This window comes from Amphiprion ocellaris, chromosome 5, assembly GCF_022539595.1.
Source record: "Amphiprion ocellaris isolate individual 3 ecotype Okinawa chromosome 5, ASM2253959v1, whole genome shotgun sequence".
NCBI classification, from domain to species: Eukaryota; Metazoa; Chordata; class Actinopteri; family Pomacentridae; genus Amphiprion; species Amphiprion ocellaris.
In genome coordinates this window covers 18,178,052-18,185,881 of record NC_072770.1, presented here as the reverse complement: position 1 = coordinate 18,185,881, position 7,830 = coordinate 18,178,052, and the positions used below count along the sequence as shown (strand labels likewise).

The 7,830-nt window shown below is 38.7% G+C and overlaps 1 long non-coding RNA gene across 1 annotated transcript; it reads left to right on the top strand.

Annotated features, from left to right (window-relative positions):
• The first annotated feature begins 332 nt into the window (after positions 1-332).
• LOC129348857 (uncharacterized) lies at positions 333-7,143 on the top strand. The gene is made up of 4 exons (XR_008601580.1): positions 333-347; positions 1,249-1,349; positions 3,202-5,034; positions 5,139-7,143. It is a non-coding gene; the product is annotated as an uncharacterized LOC129348857 (long non-coding RNA).
• Positions 7,144-7,830: the final 687 nt, after the last annotated feature.

The window sequence follows — 7,830 nt, the reverse complement described above, 5'->3', positions numbered from 1 at the left end:
TTTCTGGCTGGTTCTATAAAAAAAAGAGTCTCAAACCGATTGAATGCAAAGATACAGCAGGTAAAAATCCAACAAATGTGAACGGGGAATCCATTGCGTTTCGCTGCCCCTTATATTTTGAATTGTACGTCAAACCTGCGAACCACTTCCTGAACCAGTCACGTGGTATGACCGGCTTGCGAGGATTCGAACGTCATCACTTTTGGCTCCTCCCCTAAATGAAGCAAGCCTCAATACGCGCTTCGTGGACACGCCCCCTCCATTACTCGGCACACGCTTCGAAGCCTCGGCACATCTCGTATCATCACTACTGGCTGGTGTTGACCTTGTTTTTGGAGTAAAACACGGTAAGAAGATAAATACTTCTAACCTGTAGCGTTGTTTTGTTGTACGTTAAGTCAATGACTTGTGAAGAGTTGTGTTTGTCGTGTTTGAGCAGTTGGTCCGGACGCGTTAGCTAGCTAAGCGGCTAAGTTAGCTAGCGGGCTAATTAACACAGGTGGCTAACTTACCGCTGAACACCTGTGTTAGTTGCTGCAGCAGCTGTCCTCATTATTAGAATGACCTTCTCAACCTGTATTTCTCTGCTGTGTATTTTAGCTTTTAAAAAAGTTATTTTACTTTAAGGTTAACTGAAACCCGTTCAGCTGCACTGAAGTTTAACATTCAGCTGGTTTGAATTAAACTGCGCTTAACTTAACATTGCGCAACATTACCTCTCTGAATCTCCATAATTTCATTAAATTCCTTCTCTCTTCCACTGCTCAAGTTCAATCCAGTATATAAAATGACATTAATAGTGAATAAACTAACAACCAGCCATTGTATTTATTTATTACTGCATGTATTTGTAGTAAAACATGAGTTGAAACATCCTACTTTTGGATCTAGAACTGCACAAGCCGTTCATTTTCAGTCACCTGATGAGTTAAACTCCCCTTTTTATGTGAGGTTGAAGCAGAAAGTCTGAGTTAACAAAGAAAGTTGTTTATAATTTGCGATACCTGTTATCTCTGACTGAGGCTTTAGTTTTTGTTGAGCTGATTTACACGTAGAAACTTTGTTCAGGAAAATTTCTCAGTAGCTCAGAGGACAGGCTGCTTTTTACACAACCTTGTAAGAGAATGTCTGTCAATGCTTTCAGCAGAATTTAGAAACACAACACTTCCTAAACAGATATTTTGAGGCTGTGAGGTTGAACGTTTGAGAGTATATCAGTGTGTTTGTTTGTGGTCTTTCTGTTTCTAGGTGGAAGCTGAATTAGTGAGGATGACTCCTGCTCCTGTCATCTCTAAGCTCCTCACACATCTTTACCTGCACATGAGGAAAATCACTCCTGTAGAATGCAGGTATGTTTGTCATTATTATAAAAAGATGTTGCCTGGTGACCTGTCAGAAACCCATTATACAGAGTCAGCCAAAATAATGTTTACACACATCAGGAAAAGAAAAACTTGCATAAATATTTCAATACCAAATTTATTCAGACATCACGAGATTAATAAAAGTTATCTTTGGCCTCTACAATTACAAGAGGTGCTCAAAGTGGTGGCCACTGGCTTCCAGACATTTCTGTTGTGTTGTAGACGTCACTTGTTGATGCTCCATTCATGAGGGTAGCGCCATCTGTTGGGAAAACATCGTACAACAGGACACAGAGTTATCGTGATTTGATCAAACTTAGAAAGAGGAATCTATATGTATAGAAGTACTTATACAAATGAAATATTTATAAAAGTTTTTCTTTTCCTGATGTGTGTACATTATTTTGGCTGACTCTGAACTTAATGAGAACAAAACTGTCATTTAATTGTTGCTCTGAAAGCTTCTTTAGTGAAAACCAGCTGGTGTTCTGCTTTGAAACAAACTGCTGTTGAGGTCTGTGTTTTTAGGTTTAACCCCACAGTTTCTGAATGAACTGATAGTTGTTTTTTTTTCCTGATCAATGTGGACGTTATAATTGATGGTAACATTTACTGATCATATAATCAGCATGACAATATAACAGTATAACATTCTGACCACCTGACTAATACTGTGTTGGTCCCTTTATGCTGCTAAAACTCCTCTGACCCAGTGGTTCATCAGAACCTCTGGGGATGTCCTGTGGATTCTGTGGATCCTGTGGGTTGCAGGGTGGGTCCTACCTAGACCAGGCTGATCCTGGACCATCCCACAGATGCTCAATCAGATCTGGATGTGGGGAGTGTGGAACCCAGGTGAACAGCTTAGCTCTGTCGTGTTCCTCGGACCACTCCTGATCAGTTTTAGTTTGTCCTGCTGAGGGTGGCAGCTGGCATCAAGGACTGCTGTTGCCATGGAGACTAGGGGGTTGTTTGTCCTGCAGTGTTTAGGTGGTGGTACATGTCAAACATCCACATGAACGTCAAGGTTTCCCAGCAGAACGTTGCATTAGAACAAGATGATGGATGTTGTTCTCTTCAGCTGTCAGTGGTCAGAATGTTGTGGCTGATCGGTGGATCTGTCTGCCTTTACTCTGACATCCAGAGTTATACAAAAGTGTAGTATGTGTGCAGTGCAGAAGAGATTTACTTTATTGTATGCATTTTTTTTTTTTTTTTTTAAGGGAGAGCATTTTTTTATCCACCTGAAGAAGACCTAATCTTTCCCTTCAAAGGATAGTTAATTGTTACTACGGCTTCCATAGTGGTCCCATCAGAGAAAATCATATCCATATACAGATTTTTATTAATTCCAGGGCTGGTTCAGTAAAGATTATAATAATAACTACATCAGATAATTCTTGGTCACAGTTGGAATTTTGCAGCTTGAGAGATGGTTGAGAAGGTTTGCAGTTCTTGTTTTAGCAAAATATGTTATAATAGAAGATCTTTATTGTCATTGTACATGAAATTATCTGCAAACCAGCAAAGTGTATCAGTCTGAGGTATCTAAAAATAAATAAGTAAAGAAAAATACTTCTAAAGCCAATAATAAACAGAATATTTTGAGGGAATATTCTAAAAAGGAAAGAAAAGCTCCATTCTCACTCCTCTCAGGATAAACTGTCATTAAAATTGACTTTAAATTTAGCTTCAACACAAGATAAAAACATTTACTTTCATTACTGATATTGTCAAGTTTTAATAAAGTTCATGCTACTTTTATAAAATGATGAAAGTGAATAAATAGTATTCCTGTGATCCGTGTTTGATTTCTGTCTTTTCTCCTGTCATCCAGATGTTCAGAGGGAGATGATGCCACATCTGGTCCAGCTGATGGAAGGTCTTGAAGTTCTCTGACTGGCCTCGACTGAAGATGGTCTTCTCACTGGATTTAAGGTTCAGATGCTCAGTAACAAACTCCACCAATGTGCCAACAGGGAAGCTTTAGGTTTATTAAATGTTGCTATGAAGGTTTCGCTGTTTTTCTTTGTGAATGCAATGTGCTCCAACTGAAACTTGAATTAGAACTTAGAAGTAAATCCTTCCATCTGAAAGGATTTAGTTGCATTAATAACCTCATAACATTCTAATTTTTATTCCAGTCTTGGTTGGAAATAGAATCTCTGTATTGATTCAGGTAAAAACTGAACTTCACAGCATGTTGAAGCAAAACAACCAGATGAAAACTGTGATGGTGTTGGATTGTCAGACCGTAATGTTGCAGCTCAAAGCAGCTTTTCTAGCTCAGTTCATTCTGACATTCAGCTATGAATCAACACAGCAGATGGTGATCCATGCTGTGGAAGTCTCACATCTCCTGATTTAATGGAGCTGCTTTGCACTTTTTACACTGTTTATTCACCAACACTTTATTTAATAAAAGTCCCATCTAGTTTTTATGAGGAATGTGATGTTTTAATTTCTCTGTGAATAACTGCAGTCTAATGCAACAGCTGGAGTTGTAACATCTGTCCTGATATTGATCATGAAGTATTGATCAGAATACTTATGGTTAGCAGTCATCCCTGAAGTTTTACATTAAAATCTTTACTTGTGTTGTGAACTTTGGTAAGAAGCAGAAACTTTTGCGTTGCCATGGATACATGAGTGTTAAATTCTGTCCATGTTTCCATTTTGGGAAATTCAGTCCAGTTCCAGAATGTGGAGGAATTTAGTCTCACAATCACAGACAACAAATATTATCTGAAAGTCGGGTTATTGTTGTTTATCAGCACAATACAAAAAGATTAATGTTAGAAATATTCCAGTTAAGACTCTAGAATATCATGATTTATGTAAATTTACCTCAATAATATGAATGTTCAGGTTAAGATTGTGCAGTGATATTTATTATGCAAGTTTAGCTGATTAAAGTTTATGACTCTGCACTAAAATATTATTTAAATTGACATCATTATTATAATATTTAGGGTCAGACCCTACAGTATTGAGATTAAGAAATCAAATATTCTATAAAATGTAAATACACTGAACTCATTTGGATATATTTAAGTGAGACTCTACAATATTATTTGACACAAATCTATCTAAATCAAAATTTTAATAATTTTCACGCCAAACATTTACTGGACTGATTTAAATATTAAAATCACTCCTTTCTAATCCTCTGCTGTACGTTCAAACCTGAGGCCTTAAATAGAAACACACAAGTATCTGTTTGAAGGAACTTCTGCAGAGTCCTGGTTCCAGAACATGATGATAGAATTATAGACAAACTTTAACAAAAGCTGCCTGAGAGTTTACAGGTTTTTATGTTGGATTTCTTCAGTAATTTAATGAGCGTTATCAGCAATAATCAAGTGTTCATTTGATGAACTTCATTTCCTAAAACATCCAGAATTGGAGCTCATATCTTTGGCAGCTGTAAAGTTTCTGCTCCTTCAAAGTTCACAACACAATGAATGAATTCCTAAAACACTCTCAATGCTGGAGAGCGTTTGTGATGCTGAAGCAGTGACCAGTTTTTCTGTTTCTTCTCTGGAGATGCACAATGAGGGACGTCTGCAGCGACTGAGAAAGAGTCTCACCACATCCTGACATGAGGAAAAAGACTTTATTGAAGACTACAATGAGAAAAACTATCAGACAGCAGACGGCTGCATTCAAGGTGAGCTCTGAACATTTGATCTGGAACAGGAATTCAATAACGGCAGCATGAGCTTCATTTCAGTCTGTAGCTGCGGAATTCATGGATGAATCATCTGGCACTAGAGAGGAAGACCATCAAACATCCACGTCAGCTGATGGAGGTCCAAGAGTCTCACCAAACAACCAACCTACAGAGTGAAGACCTCAAATCTAATTGGACGGCCTCCTATTCAGCCACGTGTGAACAAATGCCTCTAAGCTGATTTGTTTTCTAAAATAAATCTAGTTTGAGTCCTAATCTATGCCTGTGTGTTTGCTTCTTTACACCGCTGTTAACAGTTTAGGCTGTTAGATTGTTCCAGATAAGACAAGTACAAGATTCTTCAGAGCCGTTCTACCACGAGCCTGACAGGAAGAACTCCAACAGCTACTGAATGTTCCTGTGGTTCCCTCAAGGCTACAGGAGGAGCCCTACGAGGACGAGCCGGTCCACCTGATGGCTGGCCAGTCGCTGCGGTTCAAAAGCCAACACCGACTACGTGGACTTCTACTGGACCACATGGAGGCCTTCAAACCGGACCAACAAGTTCAGCGACTCCCCGACTCGTGGGTCTGAGGATGCTGCCGAGCCTCGGCCCAGCCGGCCTCCTGTCTGTGGGTGTTTGAGTGCTGAGAGGTTTGTGGATGCATGTGAACGTGTCTGTGTTGAAACAGCAGCTTTGGACTCAGTAACGCTGGGAAAAACCAAGAGCTCCTTTATTTGTGACTTCCACTAAAAAACCGATGAAAATATGTTTGCCAGGGTTCTGACTGATAACAGATTATTAAATAATGAAAATAATCGTTTAAATATTCCTTTAAACAATCCTTTTAGGTCTACATTCCTTTACACTGACTTCTTGGTATATGTACAAGTATTTTGGGTGGAATATACCATTAAGCCTGATGTTCAAGGGTTCTTCTGGGAATATACCATTAAACCAACCTTTTAGGTAAATGTTCCAGGATGTTGGGTAGAATATACCATCAGATAAACCTTTTAGGTCTACACTGGAAGATTTTAGAGTAGAATATTACTCCATACCATCCTTTAGGTCTACATTTAAGGTGGAATACTCCTTTACACCAAGATTTTTTGGTCTACATTGAAAGATTTTAGGTGAAATATTCCTTTGAACGAACTTTTTAAGTTTATGTTCAAGGATGTTGGGTGGAATATACCATCAGACCAACCTCCAAGGTCTACAGTAGTGAATTTTAGGTGGAATATACCATTAAACTCACCTTTTAGGTCTACATTGGAGGATTTTAGGTGGAATTTTCTTCCAAACCGTCTTTTAGTCTACATTTAAGGATGTTTAGGATGGTATATTCTTCCGAACCAACTTCTCAGGTCTACATTTCAGGTGGAATATTCCTCCATATTAACTTTTTTGGTCTACATTGAAGGATTTTTTCTAAACCACCCTTTCAGGTCTATATTTGAGGTTTTAGGCAGATTATTCCTTTTAATCAGCCCCTCAGGTCTCTTTGAGGATTTTGGATGGAATACTCGGTTAAACCAACATTTTAGGTGCATGTCCAAGGATTTTTGGTGGAATGTTCCTTTAAGGTGGATGTTTGAGGACCTTGTAGGTGGAATACTTCCTGAAACCAACCTTTTAGGTTAACATTCAAAGATTTAAGGTGGAATATTCCTTTAAACCAACCTAAATTTCATGTTTTGATCATTATCAAGTGAGAATCCTCAATCCAGACTCCTCATAATGACGTTTGAGATTTATGCTGCTGTTATTTGTTTAGTCCAGACTAAATGACAGAAATCCACAACTGTAATTTTATTTCAGGACTCGGTTATTAAATGTCAAAACAATCTATGTGACTCTAAAAACTCAACAGCTTTACAAACTCTAAGATTAAACTCTCCACAAGGACCCAAAATAAGTTTGACTTCTACATGAGAGCTTTAATTATTCTTCATCTACTTCCTGAAAAGTTTGGTCGATAAAAAAGACAAAAACTAATATTTTCAGCTGAACTAAAGACAGACTTTGTGATTTTTCTGCTCACATGTTGTGTTGTTGTAAACTTCCTCTTTCAAATAAATATCCTCCTAACCCCCTGGAAACCAGCGTTTGTCCTGTTTTTGTGTTGCTCCTCGGCGACCCTAGACAGCCGGGTTGTAATGTTTTTTGAGCAACACACCATACTATGACGTTTTTACAATGATGGTTCTACTATGGAACCAGTTTGACATGTTCAGGTGTTCTTTGTGTGAAAACTCAGAGATTTCAGGTATCAGAAGGTGGTTTTCAACTTTCTTTGTTAACTTTCTGCTTCAACTTTAAACTAAATTTCCTTGACTAAGCCAGCCCTCTGGACTTCCAGTAAGCTGTGTTCCTATTGGCTGTCCAGGTGGCTGCTTGGTGTTATCAGAAACACCTGAGCAGCTCAGTGTCTTCCTGCTTTATCTGGCTGCAGACAAACATTTCCTCTGCTTCTCTTCACCACAGAACCGGGTTTGGCTCCGTTGCTTTAGTGTGTTCTTTAGGCGTTGGCTTGCAGCTTCCAGCAGTAAAATCATCTTTAATGTGTTTCTTGGTGTTTTTTAGGGCTTTGTACCGGATAGTTGTCTCGGTAAATATGGTGCTTTAGCCACAGTTAGCACATGGTACTAATGTGTGCAGTGATTAGTGGATTTGGTGCAGCTGAGTTGTGTCTTTATCTTGGCTGTAGTGAGTCTTTAGAGGTTTTTGGTCAGACACATTCTGTATTCTTGTTTGTGAACCAACGTTGGTTGTCCAGAAGGTAAGAG